General features: G+C 42.7%; 1 long non-coding RNA gene across 2 annotated transcripts; it reads right to left on the reverse strand.

Annotated features, from left to right (window-relative positions):
* Window positions 1–607: 607 nt before the first annotated feature.
* Window positions 608–19688, reverse strand: LOC115497405 (uncharacterized). 2 transcript variants are annotated; one of them, XR_012058408.1, is made up of 4 exons: window positions 19446–19688; window positions 12179–12288; window positions 2954–3010; window positions 608–1216 (listed from the first exon to the last, which is right to left on the reverse strand). It is a non-coding gene; the product is annotated as an uncharacterized lncRNA (long non-coding RNA). The 2 variants fall into 2 exon arrangements; XR_012058409.1 differs by having other exon boundaries at window positions 608–1211; window positions 19446–19687.
* Between the last annotated feature and the right edge of the window lie 205 nt (window positions 19689–19893).

The raw sequence follows: 19893 nt of genomic DNA on the forward strand, positions 1-19893 counted from the left end.
GCTTTTATGGGAATTTCTAATGCTGGTCATCCAAACATGAACCCTCTTAAAATTATTTCAAGGAAGCAAAGGAAAAAATAAAAATTATATTGAAATTGCCTTAAGAAGCAAAAACAATTTACTTCAGTCATGGCCTGCCAGAAGTGATTTGCCCAAGTTCAATGGCTGGAAGTCTGTTTCACTCATTTATGCTCCTTTTGCCACAGCAATTGATGTCAAGTGTGAGCCATTGGAAAGTTTAGGAAGGCAGCAAACAAGCTGTAAACAAGTGACTGAGGGAGAGGGAAATGTTTTATGGCTGGCAGCTTGCATCAGGCTGGAGTGTGGTGTTTGGGAGTGCAGTGCAGTTACAGTGCACTCTGATTTATCGTGTTTATGGCAGCAATATTCGATGACTGTACAGTGTAAAGGAGTGTCAGCCCTGCATTACAATCGCTGTGCCGTGCTCCATCTGGGTGATTTACAGGAAAACACATTCTGTCATCAAGCTTCTTTCACTTTTTTCTTTTTTTCTCTTTAGGAAATCTGACTTGAGTTCTGTGTTAAATGATGATTGCTCACAAACTGGAAAGGGTGAACAATTGCGACTGCAACAGAAGCTGAAACCTTCAGGGACTTATAATTTTATTTTTGGTATGAAGCAATTTCACTTTTAGATGGATGTGCACAACTTGTAAGAGGAGAAGGAAACAAGGAACATGAGAAATGGAAGAGCTGGAACACAATGGGATCCAATATTCTGTGCTTTTGCTCAAAACAAAGATGAATAATCCGGAACCAAGAGGCAACATTAGCTTGCAGCAGGCAGTGTTATTAATGGAGCTAAATAAACTGCTGAACAAGAGGCATCCCCATGATAAACTGCAGGTAAATCAGAACACTAGGACTGCTTGGTTTATTAATTGGAGGCATTTTTATTTGGTTTTCCAGGCCACTGGCTTCTCTGGGAGTCTCTTTTGGAGTATTTTGAAGTGTGTAGTCCCCAATTTTAGCATGCTGAGTGGTCATAAAGCCAAGGATATCCATGTTGATGAACAGAGGAAGGTCTCTGTAGCAAATGGGAACAAAGGCTAAATGGAGGTGTCTGTTCATAGTTTATTTTTTTTTAATCAACAACAGAAGAGTTCCATTTAAATGAACCAGAAAAACAACTGGGGACCACTTCCTGCTGAGCAGCAAATCTTCTGTGGGCAGGGAGAGCTCAAATCTTCCTGCTCTTGGAGAGGAGGAGAAGGAGAAGGAGAAGGAGAAGGAGAAGGAGAAGGAGAAGGAGAAGGAGAAGGAGAAGGAGAAGGAGAAGGAGAAGGAGAAGGAGAAGGAGAAGGAGAAGGAGAAGGAGAAGGAGAAGGAGAAGAGAAGAGAAGAGAAGAGAAGAGAAGAGAAGAGAAGAGAAGAGAAGAGAAGAGAAGAGAAGAGAAGAGAAGAGAAGAGAAGAGAAGAGAAGAGAAGAGAAGAGAAGAGAAGAGATCATTCCATTTGCATCAGTGAGCCAACCTGCAAACATCTACAACCTGACCCAGGCAAATCATACAGAGGTTTCTTATTCCTTTCTGTTTCTTGATGAAAACATACATGGAATTTGATGCTCTGACCCTCCAGAAATCTTCTCAGGGAATACACAGCCCATTTTCACATGGGTAGACTTACAGCTTCTACAGAGCTCTGAGTTTCTTTGAACACTGAATAAAAACTAAAAAAAAGGGATAACTTGACACTCCAGTGCTTGAGAGAACTTGCTGCATTTGCACAATAAACAGCAGCTGGGAGCTGCTTCCCAAATAAATATTCAAAATTATTTAATTGACAAATGCATCTCTTAAAGGAGGGAGAGAACTGTCACTTCCTCCACAAGGTGAAACCAATTAAAGTTTCCACTATTTTTATCAGAAAAGAAAAACAATCCAGCAGCAGGAGTAAGGAGCAATTATAGGTATTTCACGACAAAAGAGGAACTTGACAAAAAAGAAAAAATAGCAGAAAATTTTTGTGAAAAAGTAAAGCACTTCCTCTTCCCTAGCAGGGAGAGTTTGAATTATGGCTGCAGTTTACAGGTCTTGTGAGTGGAATTGCACCTTTATAACTGTTTTTTTTATAGCAAAGGGTGGTAAGAAGGAGCAAATTCACATTTCTGGTAATGGACAGAGGGAGGATAGGAGAGCCCATCCCTGCAAACAACAGATGAGGTGGGAAACATTTTTTGGTTTTAGCACAAAGGGCAGATGGACCATGGAGAACGGATTGGAGTGACCACTGTGTGATTCTCTGTTCCTACACAGTGCCATTGGCTTCACAGCATCTGAAGATACTAAAATAAAAATGTGTCTGAGTGACTCCTTTTTGAGCCTAGAATATAACATTTCAACTGGAAGAAACAAGTGTGGGGCTCTTTTAGTCTTCACTGTGTGTTCCCTAACTTGGAGTCAGCAAACCCTTATTTTTAAAGACATCTCTGTCTCCCTGTGTTAAGGAAACTGCTCAGTCTGATCATTCCTGAGAAGAAGGAGTTTCTCAAGTACAAGATCCTCATTAGGAAAATATTTATTTTCCCCTGCTTTCTGAGAAAATGCATTTCATTGCAATTATATCCATACTGCAAGCAGTAGATGTGAGTAAAGATTAGGTTCCTGGAAGGCTGCTCTATAAACCCATCAGGATAAATTTTCTGGTAATGTTTTCTTGGATAGATCCTGTACAATTGCTATTTGTATTATGGTGGGATTAAGAGGCTCTCAGTTGGAGATCCATCATACTCAAGGCATGAAGTACCTGATAAGATCTCCGGTGGATTTTGCGGTTTTAATTGGGGAAAAAATAACTTCTATTAACATAGGACCATGGGAGGAGAAAACCAAAAAGGTATTTGGCAGGAGACTGCACTAATCTCCAGCCTGTCAGATAAAACTGTCAGTGTTAATAAAATCTTCACCATTTTCTTTCAGTTCTGCAATGTTACCTTAGCATGTTTGGGGTTTTGCAGCCTCCCTGTTGCTGAAGGTGATTTGACAGGAGCCTGGAGGGGACAAGAGGAGAAATTTCAGAAAACTCCTCACTGGGCTCAGCACTTCCCCCAGCTCCAGGCAAGGAGAGAGGCAAACACTTAAAACATGGAACCCTACACACACATAAAGAGGCAAACACTTAAAACATGGAACCCCAAAAACACTTAAAGAGGCAAACACTTAAAACATGGAACCCCAAAAACACTTAAAGAGGCAAACACTTAAAACTTGGAACCCCAAAAACACTTAAAGAGGCAAACACTTAAAACATGGAACCCCAAAAACACTTAAAGAGGCAAACACTTAAGACATGGAACCCCAAAAACACTTAAAGAGGCAAACACTTAAGCCATGGAAGCTGTAAGGGGCAGGAATCCAGATACACAGGACACGAGCTCATGTGAATCTGCCTGAGCTCTGTCTGACCAAAGTGTGGAGAAGCTTACTGACACTCTACATGGAGTTCAGTTGTACACTGATGCAGTGCAGGATCTGGGAAATATAAAAACTAAAAGCTTAAGGCATCACAGGGTGTAGCCTCTCTCTGTCTCTGGGTAATTGAGTGGAGAGCATTTGCTGGGATTTTAATCCTCAGTTAAAACAGGAGGCTGAAGTGAGTGAGGTGTCTGTGCAATTTCCATGGGAGACCCTTTTTCCTGCGTGTAATCCATGACTGCAAATCCCAACAATCATTTAGAGCAGTGATAATCCTCCATAGCACTGACTCTAAAGATCTTTACAGCAACACAAATGAGATCAAAGGACAAATAAAAGTCTCTTAATCCCTCTAAGTGTGAGTTCAACCTAATCTTGCATTTCTGTCTTTTAATTCTCTCTAAATCTGTTTTTAACTTTGCTTAACATTCATTATCCTTTTTCATGCCCTAATTCTGCAGGGAAAAAAGAAAAAAAAAAAAAAAAAAGCCCATGTCCAGGAGTACATTCAGCTACACAGGGATGGCATTTTGAACATGACACACTGGTTTCTCTTGTCACTCTGGAGTGGGACTGGATGCAGGGGAGAAGTGGATGAGGATATGCAGTGGAAAATTAAGATTGATGAACGAGGTGCAAATCAGCTCCTTGCTGACAGCTCTGTCACTTGGATGAGCACAAAATCTAGATAACTACATTTCAAAAGGAGACAGAAAAAAACAAACCAAAACAAACCCACCTGAAAACCACAAACAAAACCCCCCAAAACAACAAAAAAAACCACCCTCACCCACCACACCGCACCCCACGCAGCATTCCTGACGTTCCCTGGCACTAATAGACCATAATTAGCTATTCCTTCTACCCTGCTGAGCTCATGTCATACATTAAAGATCTCATCGCTTTGGACTGTGTCATTAATGAGGTCCTGTATCAATTGTGCAGTGCAGCTCTTGCTCAGTAATATTTGGCAGCAATGCCAACATTTCTATGTTCCGCTGATTTGTGTATTTTGGGATATTGAAGGCGTTTTTCATTAAGCATTATTCTTTGCTAATGTGTAGTTAATAACTTAATGGAAAAGCTTTTAAACTGCTCTGAGAATTAATCCACTCATACTTGTTTAACTGCTTGATTTCCTAATGGATATAGTGCAGGATTTAATATTCTGCTCATTTACATTACTTACCAGAAGAAAGGAGACCTTTAACTGCCTTTTCTAAAAACAACAGTAAATCATGTTTAGGTTGATTGATTTCTGCATACATATTAACACAATAATGAAGGGCACAATGTCTTCATAATCCATCCATTGTGTTCAACTACAGCTGAACAGTTAGATTTTTTTTTTAATTTTTATTTTTCACTTAGACTGGAGAAGCAGCATCCCTACTGTCTGAATGTGACTTATCTCACAGCTGGATTCACTCCCTTGTACAAAGGGTGGTGCTGGCTTAAAATGAAATTCCATTCAGTCACTAATTAACAGAGCTACACTGATTTACATCAACCACTGCTCTAGCCCTAGACATCTGGTATCATAATTGAAAATCTTTCTTCAAATACATCAGATATTAAAAAAATACTGAGGATTAGATTATATCCACTTAATTCACTCTGAGGAGTACTTTCTCCCCTTACACAGTCATTGGGGTGGACACTGATGGAACAAGAGCAGGAACTGGAGCAGCACATGGGGAACTCTCCTTTCAGCCCTTCCCTCCTGCACTTATTCCAGCAGCTGCATCATGATGGTGAATTTATGACACAGATTGAAATCTTCATATATAACCCCAGCCTGAAACACGCCCAGCCAACCCCAGTGAGGATGCAGAAGCTAACTGAGCACAAATCTCCATATTTAACTATCAAATTGATGACCAGCACCTCAGAGTGTTGAGCCACATCAGTGTCTCGAGCAGAGGAACAGCTCCAGGCACCTGAACCAAGCTCTGCTGCTCCAGCAGGAGCACTGGGACTTCAGAAGGAGGCAAACTGCAGCAGGAGTGTCTGATAGAGAGGGGAGTGAGCACCAAGGGCTGCTCCAGGTGAGGGTGATGCTGCTGGGCTCACACTGTCAGTGCTCAGGAGCACAGAGAATCACAGGATACCATTATCTGCAGCTGCTTTTATTGAGAGCTCTGGGATCAGGGGGGCAGACCCAAATCTGACTCCAACATGGCTCTCGAGCTGAGCGTATTTTATATTCTGTCGTTATATGACTTACATATTAATCATTAAACTCATATTGTTCTGTTGTATACATTGACATGAGTTTCTCGTGATCTTTCTTAGGCCCCTGACCACAGTTTCTCATGATTATTCTTACGATTAAACAGTAATTCTATTTAATTACTAAACAATCATCACATCTAACAATTATATCATTTATCATGTACTGGCTACACAGGTGCAGTTCTAGCAAGGTACAAGGTCTTAATGTACCTAGGGTATTTATTTTTTTTTCAGGACCTACTAAGCTTAATTTTCCTTTTAACCCCAAATCCCCATGATTTTAAAAGCCTTTTACTCTCAGCAGCCTGCAGCTGTGGTTACCCTGCACCTCAGAGCTTCCTTCTCCTCCTTGGAGCTGTCCCAGGGTCTCAGCACTGCTCAGCATGAGCAGGAACATGCTCAGAGCTGAGCACAAACTTCTCACCCAGACCCCCAGGATACCCCTGAAACAACCCTCTGTCCTGCCCAGGCTGTCCCAGCCCTGAGGGCAGTGGCAGAACTGATGTACCAAGAGCTGGGCTTATGGAAATGCCACATTTACAACATTAGAAACCCTGACAGGTTCCACTGAGGATGCTGTGAAAAATTAGTGCTCAAATAATCATAATCAAAGTGACTGAAAATTACTGCCATGAATGCTGAAACAATCAAATCCATAAAGAGCACCACAAAATTGAGTAGCTGCTCCAGGCCACATGTCAGGTTTGTCAGATGATATTTCTGCTGTCTGAGTGGCAGCTGTGGTTCAATACAATCACACCCCAAACGCCCCCATGAGCTGGAAGGCTGATACAGATGGTGTGACCTGCAAGAGCTGGCATCCCACACAACTTATCTTTGGCAAAAAAAAAAATCAGCAAAGGTCAGAGAAACATCCAGGCAAATTAAACAGGATATGTACAATCCTCTTTGCTTGTTAATAAATCTTCATTTTTCTTTTCTTACGAGGCAATATCCTTTAAGAGAACTTCTCAGGAAATTAAAAAGAAAGATAAATTACCAGACAAATATTGCAGTGTAAAGCTCTCGAGCCCTAAACCAGCTAGTGAGATGGCTCACACAGCACCCTGAGTTCCAGATGTGCACTGCCTTCCTCCCTGCTCCTGTGCCAGCTGAGCCAGGCATGCAGGCAGAGGAGGCTGGGTGTGATTTCTTTTTGATTTCTTTTGGGCTTTTGAAGATTTGGGTGTCTCTAGAGAGATTGTAAAGAGTCTTTGCTTTCTTAGCCTGAACGCAGCTAAATGAAGGAGCTCAGAATGCTTCTGATTGCATTTATAATGTTGTTTATTTCTTATTTATATGTTCTTTCTCTGACTTGTTGAGCTCAAGTTAGCAAGTCTACTATGACTCTTTGCCTTTGAGCTTTGGGTGGCTCTTTATATACTCAAAACTACGTGTCTTTGTTTATAATTTCTTTACCAATTCTTATCATCTCTGTTAGATTGTGAATGTCTAAATTAATAGAAAAGTGCTACTATCACACTAAGACATGGAGGAGAAAAAGAAGAAGGCTAGGACAAACTAAAATTCTTCTATCTTGTACTTTTTTCAACGTCATCCTAGAAACCTTAAAATTCTACTTTTCTACTCTGTGTTAGTTTAAATATTACACCACTAAACCCCTTGTGGTTTGTAATTCTCTGTACAAAAGCTAAAGGAGGTGGGGTTAGGTGAGCTATTAGGGAGCAATACTTTACTCAGAGGGAGGGCAGGCCTGGCACAGGTGCCCAGGGATGCTGGGGCTGCCCCTGGATCCCTGGCAGTGCCCAAGGATGGGTTGGATGAGGCTGGGAGCAGCCTGGGACTGTGGGAGGTGTCCCTGCCATGGCAGGAGGTAGGAACAAGATGAGCTTTAAGGTCCCTCCAACCCATTCTGTGTTGGAGATATGTTTGTGTTTGTGCACACTGAGTGAAGCCTTTCAGCTGGTGTAAATGCCTCTGTAACACTCTGCAGACCAGCACAACAAAACTTCTAAATGCAAGTGAATATTTCCCCCTAAAGCCACAGAAGGGAAAGGGGCCCTCAATCATGGGAATAAGCAGCTGAAATAGCATAAACAATTCCATTTGAGCCTCAAGTTAATTATGGCACTGGGGCTGTCAAAAACTCATCTGAAGCACTTGCTGCCTAAATTGAAGGTTGGACATCCAAATTGAAATGTCATTTTTATTAGTGTCTGACACTGAGGAATAGCCTCTTCTCTTCTAGTAGGCTGTGCCCATTAGCTGCCATTAGTGCTAATGGATTTATGCACATACATCACATGCACAGACATCACTCAGCACCTTGGAACACTCCTGGTGTCACATTAGATAACAGCTGCTTTATTGCAGCCTGCTAGGAAAGATTCCAGGTGAGGCTGTGCCTGTATTGGTGCTCTCAGTGCCCTGACATCTGGGGCAAAATAGGGTTTTTAAATAGACCCTGCAGAGAAACTTTAATCCAGAGCTGCAAGCCAGAAGGGATCATATCTCAATTTTTGCCCAAATTATAGCCATAATTTCAGAACTTTTGCCGCCTTTCCCAAGGAGTTGCTCTCCCTGCAGAGCTGTGGCTGGAATGCTGTCCACACCAACTCTTCTGGGGATGGACCCAAAACCTTCCAGCCACCCAGCTGTGGTTAGACAATCACAGTTATCTGCCCAGACATGGTTGCATTTCCACTTTTAGCATAAATCTCCTCACAGCTGAGCAGTCTGGAAGCAGCCATCCCTGCTGAGTGGCTGTCAGAAACTGCTGCAGTTGCTGTGTGCTGTACATGCAGCACATGGAAACTCCTGAGAGTTTGATAAACACACTGGAGAGCACTTTCACCTCTGGAGCAGTTTCTTTAAGAACCCTCCAGCGAGGCCAGAGAGGCTGTACAAAACAAGAGTGGAGAGAGCCCTCCCTGAGCCCCGAGGCTGAGGTTTTTGGGACAGAAGTGTATTGCAAATGCAGGCCAACCCAATGGGAAGAAATGACGATGTCTGATGCAATTGAGAAGGCTGAATTAATTTTTTATTATAACTATGCTAAAATACAATAATATACTATATAAAAGGAGATACTAAAACTACACACTGCTTTCTCTGACTCTATCCCTAACCCCCACACAACTCCTGCCCCTCTCTGAGAGTCCAGCCCCAGTGGGTTGGATTGGCCATCAGCTCAAACAATCCTCACCAGAATCCAACCAAGCAACACCCCAGGTAAACAATTCTCCAAACACATTCCACATGGGAAAACAAGGAGCAAAAATAGAAATTGTTTTCTCTTTCTTCTCTCTGTGCTCCTCTATGAAAAATCCTGAGTATATATATTAATATATATATTAATACATTGATAGAGTATAGTAATGTATTTTAGCGTAGTTATAATAAAGAAATAATTCAGCTTTCTGAATTGAGTCAGACATCGTCATTTCTTTCCATTTACAATCCTGCAGGAGCTGCATTCTTGTGCACACCTGTAAACCAGCCTGCCTTTCGCTGACCTGCTGCTCACCAGGCTTTCAAACATGTGATGGCACTGCTAAAGCTGAGTCACCGAGAAAGAACCAGCAGCTTGCCATGAAACAGGTTAGTAAATCATCCTGGGGTTGAAAGAAGCTTTTATGTTAATGAAATGGCTTCGTATTACAAACCTAATCTGGATAACCTGTTTAATTCCTTGTCGTCTTAATTCATGAATTTACATTAGGAATTCCCAGAGGTCTGGAATGCTGGCCTGAAAATTTAAATTCCTTTCAAAATCATACATCTCAATCAGAAATCAAAATACAGTGTACCAAGTATTTCTTAAACAAGTGGAACCTGAAAGTAAATATCTCTCACACAAATCTTATGTATTTACCTATTGAGAATAATTGTAAATAATAAATATATCACTTCAGTCTAAAATTCAGTTAAAGGGATTTATGTTACTTAGTAATTCACGCATAGATTTCTTTTCCTAATGGAATTCTCAAGCATAGATAATCCTCACAACACGTTCATGAATGCTATCTAAGTCTCGTAATGTTCTTACAAAGCAGTGTAGAAGGCTTTTCTCTTGCAAAGCAGTGTAGAAGGCTTTTCTCTTTCGACAGGAACATCTTGGGAAGGGCAAGCAAACCTGGGGATCAGCAGAAATCCCAGAATGTATTACAGCCTGGATGTTTCCAGCTCCCACATCCCAGTCCTGCCAGCTGGGCACCTCCAGTACAGCAGCAGCTTGCTTAGAACCAGTTTTGCTCTTCCAGAATTGGGAATGCAGCTGTAAGGTCCCACCCACCTCCGACTGTGGCTGAGCTCAGCCCATCAATAACTCCAAACCATCTAGAGTTAATTTTTCTTCCCTGTGCAATGAAAAGGTTTTCAAAGGGCCATTATCGACCCCCTCAGTTCCCTCAGAAAAATGTGCTTTGCCTTGCACGAGGAACCTCCTTTATTTTGGAAGTTAATCTCTGTAAGGTGATCCATGCTGGTGGGGTTTTTACGGGTTATTGCTGTCAGGCAATGCTGTCCCACACCACCGAGGCTATCAGAGCTTGCAAATGCAATTTTTATTTGTCTTTGTTCTTGCTGTACAGCCGACACAGATAATACCTCAGTAGTTTTCTCAGCCAGCACCAACAGAGAGCTGGCTCATTTAAACAATCCCTGAATTGGATCCAATTTGGCTGCAAGGCTGGATTTTTCATAGCACAGCACAGGGCAGATAAAGACCAATTTTTGCCATGGATTTCTATTATTTCCCAGCTCTCTCTCACACCTGTATATCAATACATCATTTGGATTATTGCTCAAAGCATCACATGCCAGTTGCACTTTTATATTTTCTGGGGTCCTGCTGTACTTTCAGGTGCAAAGTAATGCTGAAGTGCTGGCAGTGACGTGCACAAGGCTCCTGCCAGGCTTGGCAAGGAGAAGGCTGAGGTAACCAGTCTATTTATACAGTGCAAGACCTCATAAAGACAGCTCTGCCCAGGGTGAGAACCAGGAATAGCCCACACACTGGGGTGGCAGGGCACAGACCTCAGAACTAACACAGCACGGAGCAGAATGAATGGAAATGCCTGGACTGGCACCCTGTGACAGTAATAGTCCAAAGGAGTTGGATTCCTCCCTGTCCTGCAGAGCTCCTGCCTGATTTCTCATCTGGCTGAGCACTGACAGCAGCTCCAACGAGACACCACAGCACTTTTCCATCTCCTTCTATCATTTCTAATGGCAAATGCCAGCAGTGTACAAACACCTGCTGCATCCCACTTCCTCCTGCCTGAAGATGAAAGGAGGATATCAAAGCTGAGGTGAGGGGGCTGACTGGCTTTCCTTATACCAGCAGGCAATAAATGGCCAGAATGGGCAGCTCAGAAGTCCCAAGGGTGGTTTGCAGGTATGACCCTTGGCTGCATGTGCTTGTTTGTACAATCCCTCTGTGGCTGCAGGGCACAGGGGCAGCACAGGCAAGGCAGGTGCTATGTGATAAATACTCATTTCAGGCAGATGAAGATCCGCCCCCCAACCTTCAGAGTGTTTTTGAGAGGAGCCAGGCTGGACTCCAGACTGGCCTGGCAGTGCCACCATTCTTTGCCATTCTTCAGTGCCCAAATGCCCTCTCTAGGTTTGTTTGCTTCCTCAGACACATGAAAACCACCACCCCTCTATCAGCCCAGGGGTAATTTCCCTTCAGTGCCTGGCTGGAACAGTGAATTTTCCAGTCCATGCTTTGTGTATCGCATTTGATTCACCAAATTTACAAATGCTTTACTCCACCAATGGCAAAACCAAAGCAGCTGCCATGCTGATTTGTTGTATTTCATCCCTTACCAACTCTTCAGACTCTCAAATTTGCCCAGTATTTCCCACACTCCTGTGCTTCACCCTGTTCTTCAGACTTGGAGTTATTCACAGTGACTTTGCACCCTGGACAGCCAAATTCTGTACAGACATACAGACCCACTCCCTGTGGAATCCTGCCTATGGCTCTTCTGGGTTTCCCAAAAGTTATTTCCCAGCTACACAGATCTCAATTCTGCATGTCTATTTCAAGAAAACTGAAATTTAAGAAGAACTAGTATCAATTTCCCATTTTCCAAATTGGGTTTGCAGATTTATTCACAAAACTAACCCTCCATTCCTTTGGGATCACTGAATGGAAGAAGAAATCCTTCCAAGAAAATTGAGGCATGTTGAAGCAAATGCTTGCTGAAATGAAGCAGTATTTTGGTACTCAGTTCTGCTTTCTCTACTGGGAATTGTGATCAGATAAAAAAATAATCTGGCAGACATCTTTCACCATATTTACATGTTATTTTAACATCATCTCAATCAGAAAATATTTTGCATGTTGTTTTCCCTTTGTATAGGAGACACAACTCTGCAAATTGCTGCAATATATGAAATTTGAACTATAGGCAATAAGTAGCTGATGATGCTAAATGTTATGACATTAATTGCACTTTCTAGGAGGCAAATTATTCCACTTTTCAAAAATGGTTTCCCAAGACACTTTGGTCTAAAAATACTTCAGTTATTGTACTCACTTTTGTCAGGCTTTTCAATTCACCCTTGGGATTCTCAGCCAAACCATCCTAATGGACACAACCTCTTCCAGTGCAGGTCCAGCCCATCTTTCCCTCCTTGGACACATCTCCTGCAGGACAGAAGACAGAAGGACAGACAGTCTGCAGACTTCACTGCAGGCAGTCACAGGGAACTGACTTTTCCTTGGGTGAGCTGAGAGCCATTCATGCATTTTCAGCATGGATAAGCTCATTTTTATGGAATCGTGCATCCCATGCAGTCAGTCCCACAGGAGCTGGCATTTTGTCACCCTAGAAGTGCTTGACTTCAGCTTGGCAGCAGATTTTGGCATCCAGAGCCTCCTCTCTGCTCAGCAGTTGAGGCAACTCTTCCATGTCCCTTCTAAGCCCCACAGGCTCATGAAGAAAACTCTGAGCCTCAACTAAGGCAACAGCCAGGAGAGAACACATCAGATCACATAGGAGGCATAGTTCCGTTATCCATCTATTTCTGTAGAATAGATCTTTCCTCTTTTCTTTTCCTTTTTTAGTTTGTGTCGCTGCCAGGTGTATCTCTCCTCAAAGATAAACTGATTAGCTTTAGGAGATTTTAAGGGAAACATGCACAACAATAATATTTACCTTCAAACCTGTAATATCCTAACACCAACCTGGCTCTCAAATACATTCAAGCCATCAGAATATCAGTCATGTAATGACAGACAGACACTATAATGCAGATGTGTGTAAAATAATCCCTAATTATGAAGTGTAGCTGTGGCAGTATTTTGCCACACTACAAAATGACACAGCATGTAATGTGGAGGAGCAGCTCAGTGCTCACATTACTGATTTTGTGCTGCCTGCCTTTGCAGCAAGCCCTGCTATTGCTGTTTCGAGTAGCAGGCACTAATTCAGGATGCAGGAATTGAATCGGCCTTCCCAGAATACAGAGTGGGCTGTTTAAATAATCTGACAAGGTTTTTGCCTTCCTTTTCTCCTGCCACCCCCCAGCCTCCACACACAATCATATAACATCATTTAGACAAATTGTTTCAAAGCAGTCTACCCATTTATTTTTTCTTTTTGCTTTTTTTAAACTTTTTTCTTTTTAATTTTTTTTTTCTTTTTTTTTTGCTGGTGTAAATTTATGAAGGCACTCAGATCCACCACAGACCTGGAGCTAAACTAACACACTACTTATGCACATGCTTTATTCAGCATCACCTCCGGGAGATTTCCTGCTTCTGAGCTACTGTGCAAACAGCCTTTGGTTCATAGCAGCAGAAATCTCTTTTGTCAACATTAGCATTCCGTGTTTGGATTTATTACAGATCCTGAAAATAATAATCATGTTTTCCTTCTCTGAAAACCCCGACCCATTACATAACTCCTTTCATTGATTCTCACTACGGCAAAGGGATTTCCCAGTCCTCAGGGGAGGGGGAACCTGTGGCAAAATGGGGTTTTCACAGCCACCCCTCAGCCCAGTGAGAATAGAACCTCTGTTTCTATAACAGAACCTCTGTTTCCTGAACAGAACCCCTCTTTCCCCAGCAGAACCCCTCTTTTCTCAACAGAACCTTTGTTTCCTCAACAGAACCCCCTTTCCCCAGCAGAACCCTCTTTCCCCAGCAAAACCCCCTTTCCCCAGTAGTGGCCCCATGCTCCAGCCAGAGACCCTCAGAATTGTTGCTCAGAGTTGTTGTTGTGTGGAGTTGAGGTCCCCCAGCAGCGGCACTCAGCTCCAAGGCACTGCTATTTTGTCCTGTCAGGAGCTATTAATTGATTATTAATTGCTATTAATTGATCACTTCCTCTCCTTGGTCCCCACGTTCTTGGCCACACGAAACAATAACTTCCTCCCCACAAACCTCCCTGATCACCAGAGGAAGGTGATCAGAGCATGGCCTCTGTACTTGAGCTTTGACCACCACAAATAAATCTCCCTGCCATCTCCCTTTCAAATTCTGGACTGTTTCCTTTGGGAATGAATGTTAGCAGGCCATGGCCAATGCCTGCTTAGAGTTTTTCCTTTATTTCCAATATCTACCACAAAAACTGCGGACCTCTTTACAGCTCGTGGTGTAATTTTCTTTCTTTCCATTTGCTGCTTTGTAACTTCAGCCTCTTGTAAATCACATTAAAAGGACTTGCTTTCTAATAGTTTTTTTATTGACTAATATATTTTATTTGGCACCTGTTACCTTGGTGGAGATTTCTTCTTGCAGTAATTTACTATATGTGCCACAGTCCCTTGCGCACTGGGCAAAGGAAACCAGCATAGTTAAAGAGGAGATTAACTCGATGCTCCTTGGGCTTGGGGTTAAAAAAAGAACTTGCTCCTCTTCTGAAAACCCAGCAGCAGCCTCGGATCTGCAGGGAGAGCACTTGCCACCCTGAGTGCTTACACCAAGCAGCTGGCATGATGGATTACCATCTACAAGTTATTTAGGCATGCTGGGCCCATTTATCTGTTTAAAATATGAAATCACTCTTAGCTAACACAGAAGTGTTTAGTGAGACTTAATGAGCTGCTCGTGTGTTTATTACAGAGATTCCGAAGAACCAAATGGCAGAATGTTGCTTTAGATATGAAAGATGATTAAAGCATCTTGTGAAGTATCAATTTGTAAGTAAAAAGGGATCCAGCTATGAAACCACATGTGCTATTACACTCCAGAGGACGTGCCATAATGCCTGTGTCTCTTAAGAATATTTGTTTAATTTTAGTACAATATTTCTTTATGAGCAAAGTTTATTTTTATATTAGAGATTTAAGCAATGCAGACTCCTGTGAGATTGGGTTGGTTTTCACATATTCTGTCTGCTGAGCAGCATTTGCTCACTGAGTGAAGAATCAGCTGTGTTAATATCTTTGTTTTTCCAGGTGCTGCTACCTGTGTGTTATCCTGTACAAGACACAGGTGTCAAAACTGTCCCCCTCCTCTAGAAGGGATTTCAGGAGACCAGGGTAGGGCACACACACAGCTTCCCTTTCTGCAGTTCTTTAAAGATCAAACATTATGAAAATATTATGGTAAGAAATCAGAAATGCCCTGATACTCCCCCTGCAACCCAGCAAGGATTGAGCACAAAAATACCAGGAGCAGGGTAGGCACAGAAGCCCCATGACACAGAAATCATGCTACACATATTTATACCAGCATTACATCTCCTTCCTGAGGGAAACGTGCCTGAAGTTGGTTTTTTAACACATTCAGTTTCACCAGCCCAAAAGATCAGGTCCTTCAGCAGAGATCACCTCGGGTTAGAATTGCCCGAGAAGAAACCAGGTTAAAATCACTGCGGTCTCAGGGGTTTGGCAGAGAATGATTTTATCTCCTCTCTTTCAAAGCACAAGCACATGCAGTACTGAGGGAAACTTCAGGGAGCAGAGAGCAAACAGCTGCCTAGAGTGGATGGGGGACGGACTAAAAGAATGTGTATTTGGAGGAGTTCTCTTTAACCAAGTTTTTTTCTCTAATAGTACAAGCAGACAAAATTTGATGACCTCCCGTGGAAATGAGTTCCATAAGCTGATCATAAAGTCAACAAATTCACGTTTCTTTATGCTTGTGACAAATGAACAGCTCTTTGTAACAACACTTTGTTCCAGAAGAAGAGCAGCCAGCTTTTAAAAAGGGCTCCATGGCTTAGCACAGCTTGTAAGCTTAACGTAGTAACGAGCAGGGTTTGATTATTGAAGATGACTCCAGGTGTTCCTCCAAAGCCACCTCACCAGCTGACCTTCTGAATCTATAATATCAAATGTTTTATGAGGCACATTGTAATGAACACAATGGAAATGGGAAACTTGGTGGCTAAGACAAAAATGCTGCCTCCTCCAGCATTGTCTGAAATTTTTACTATTGTCCTGGTCACGATCTGTGAAGTCAAGAATGGCAAGCAGAAATAAAGGGAGAAAAACGAGCTCATGAAAAAAGAGACTTTTATTACATCCATGCAGGAATGTTATTAAAGCGAAAGAAACCTGAGGGAACAAGAGCTTTGAGCTATGATATTCTTTTCTGTAGAGCTGATGAAAAGAGACTATGAAAGGTCAAACAATTCTAATTCTCCTCCCTGAAGTTACTCATTCTTCCTGTTGTCAATGTCCCTCTGTAGTGTACTTAGGCAAGGCAGGGCTGCAGCAGGAATGAATGAAACAGAGCAATGGATGCATTCCTGCTTCTCATTTCCCTGAGATGCTGCCAGCCCCAAAGCCACCCCCAACCTGTCACCCTGTTCTTTTAAAAGTTTTAAAGTTCTTCTAAAAGTTCCTATACCTTCTAATATTTACATATTTCAACTGAGTTTTCTCACACATGTTCATGTAAATGATGATTGTTTTACATTTTTCTTTGTGAGTAAAAAAATTAACAGACTGTTGGTTTAACCAGTGTGTTTGGAGAGGTGGCATTCACCCTCCAATCCACTGTCATTTTTACTGTTGTATATATAGTAAAGTCAAAAAATAAAGTTAACCTTTTTTCTTTTTCTGTTTTTAAAACAGAAAAAGGGTGACACCAGCCCCTCACATCAAGAATTCCAGCTGTGGGAAGGAGCTTGTACATCCCAAAGCTGGCTGGGAGTGAGTGCCTGCTCTGAGCTGTTCCTGTTCCAGAGCCCTGCTGACATCCCTCCCACACCTCCTGCAACACTCCCGAAGATTTGGGGAAAGGTGCAGAGCACATGACTGTGAAATAAAGTGGGGAATCCCAGCCTGATAAGAAACCATAGGGATTCACTCCAGCATGGTGAGGATTTCACCCAAAACACCAATTCTACACACATGTGAATGAAATTACATGTAATTTCTGGGATTTTGTGATATCCTAAATCAGCTGGGTACAAAGGGTTAAAAGTAAATATTTATGTAGGGAAGGAAGAAATTTTTATTAGTAGTATCTTTAATGAGTTTTGTGTCTCCTGCAGGTAATATTTAAGAGCTTAACATTTCAATGTCACAGGCACGTGACTGAATTTTCTTTTTATGGAACATGAAACTGTGGCTAGGCAGTTGGAGAAGAAAATACAACCTTGCTTCCTTTCCATATTCATGATGCTATTTGTCATAATAATTTAGTTTTGTTTCAGTAACAGGAATGTTGGTGTTTTTCCATTTCCCCAATGCATTTCCATTTTCACACTTCCCCATCCAATATTAAATACATTGAAAATGCTGCCAAAATATTCAACAACATCGAAAAAGAAGAGGAGAAATAAAATTGCAGTCACAGATTTCACTTCACTCCTTTTTCTAAATTAATAAATATTTCATTTTCTTGTCTGAAGAAGTAGCAATGTACCCCAATGAACACCCACCTCCAAATCCAAATTTGAAAATCTGACAAGCTGGACTTAAAAGTGTGGCGTACCAAGTAGACTTTCTTAAGATGAAACCACGATTATTACAAGCAGGAATCATTCCCACGAGGCAAAAACAAATTAGATTTTGTCACATGATTTTATCCATAAAATGTCTGTAGAGTGAAAGTTTTAATAAATAATTTCAGGAAATGCCAGTGGAGGGATGGGAGGGCAGAGCTCAGGGTCACTGGCTGGAGGCAGAGGTGTGGCTGAGCAGGATCAGGGTTTCGCTGTGCTCAGCCTCACATTCCCTCCCCTGCTGCATAGCAAAGCCCATAGTGACACTTGCTGGTGCAGCAAGGAGTCTGAAACACAACGCTGAGGGAAGCAGAGCCATCCACGGCTGCTTTTTTATTCCTATTTTCCCTCGGGGATAAATGCCCTGAGGGTTCTGTGTCCTGCCTGACCGAGCAAAGGATGTCCAGCACAGAGCAGTGATTCTCTCCTGATCTGCAGCCTGGGCTCTCAGGAGCAGGGGCCACTTTGCTGAGCTGACTTCCTTCCATTTTCCCCCTTTTTCCCCTTTTTAGAAGCCATCTGAAGAAGAAAACTACCCCAATTTTCCCTCCCTTTGCCTCCTGCCCATCTCCTTGAACACCCTGTACCCCTGAGAGCCCTGGCTGTGAGATGCCCTCCTTGCAGCGGTGGGGCATTGCAAGGTGTCTGTCCTGTGTGCCTGGCATTTCTGCAGCCCCTCAGCCCTGCTCAGGGCTGTGCCCAGCTCCCAGCAGGGCAGAGCATGGCACTGACCCTGCAAGGACAGCCACAACCTCGGGATGTGCTTCCAGCCTCTTGAGCAGTGCCTCATCAGCCTGCTCCAGCACAAAGGACATTGCCAGACACTGCAGACCTGAGGGAATTCTGCACTCATGCTGTCCATTTTTTAAAGCCACTTGGCCTGTAATATACTCTTAAAACCCCCCAAATTTGTGATCATATGAAAATATTTCACCTGGGAAAACTCCTATTTGTGCAAGAGCAGGAGCAAGTGTTCATCCTAAATTCCTCTACAAAAGAAACAAAGTGGGAGATTTAAATAGCTGCATGGAATGAAAGGGACAGAGAAAATGATACTCACCAAAGAAACCCAGGCTTCAGATATTGCCATATTTCTTCTGGGAAAGGCATAACATAAAGCATGCCTGAGCTACTGCCTAGGTGATACTTCAGAAATGCAAGTGCAGCCCCAGTAGAATTTCACAAGTTGCTGTCAATTTATTCAGGAGAAATGCGACTTAGCAAAAGCCATCAGCCCAACAAGCTTCTCTTTACCCACTCCAGGGTTTTGATCCCTCCACTTCAAGCACAATCCTAAGGAGAATGTCTGTTTGTTGTGGTTCAGGATGGCTGCTCTTGACTCTTTTTTAAACAACCAGGCCTGGATAGACACAAGATTGTGAATCTACATGCACAGCAGCCCTTGTTTGCAGCCAGCCAACCACACACTGTTGCTTTTCCAAGACCCAAGCATCAGTTTACCCATGACCATCCAAGGGCAGTACCAACACAAAAATGTGTTTCTTGCACCTTTTAAGGTCTGATGCACTCACATCCTTTATCTTAGAGGCAAACAGCTGTGCCTGGACGAGCAGTTCGTATTTTTTTAAGCATCACAAGATCCTGTAGGGCAAGTGTTAGAGGCAAGGGGCCTATAGCCACTGTCCTTGGTCTGTAAGCTTCTCCCAACTCATCAGAACCAGCAACTTAAATAAGGCAGGAGCTGAAAACATGGGGGAGCTGGAAACAGCTGCTGCAGCAGGACCTGTTCCCTCATCAGCCGTGGGGCTGCTGAGCTGGGACAGCAGCACGTGCCACAGGAGATGAAAAGTGTCCCTCTGCATCCTAGGGGCAGATCATTCACCTTTGGAACCAAATGCTTGAAAAAAAAAGGAGAGAAATCAGCCTGGCAACTCACCAGGAGGAGGCTGCCTCTGCCTCTGATGCCCGAGATGGGATCTGTCAGCACCGCCCTTGTCCAGGAGATTGGGAGATTCCAGAAGGCACCTGCAGCATGGAAAATGAAAAACTCATGGAAGCAGGAAATTAAAGGGGAGCAGAACGCCTGTGCTGAGGTAGCAGGCCTTCTTCCCATGTGGCACATACAGCAAACAGGGAACCTTTCTTCCTAGAAGTCTATATTTTCATCCATGATCCAACCCCAAATACTGAAGACAAAACCCACAAAGACACAGTCCACAGCTCCTGCAATACTTCAAAATACAGAACTGTAGCCAAACCAGAAAGGGAATCTTTCCTTGAAAAATGCTTATGAGAAAGACAAACACTGCTCTTGGGATTCCATATGAGGGAATGTAGAACAAATTAAGTTCTCAATATAATGACATTGAGGTTGCAGAGAGCAT

Source organism: Taeniopygia guttata, chromosome 15 (genome assembly GCF_048771995.1).
Source record: "Taeniopygia guttata chromosome 15, bTaeGut7.mat, whole genome shotgun sequence".
In the NCBI taxonomy this organism is placed as follows: Eukaryota; Metazoa; Chordata; class Aves; order Passeriformes; family Estrildidae; genus Taeniopygia; species Taeniopygia guttata.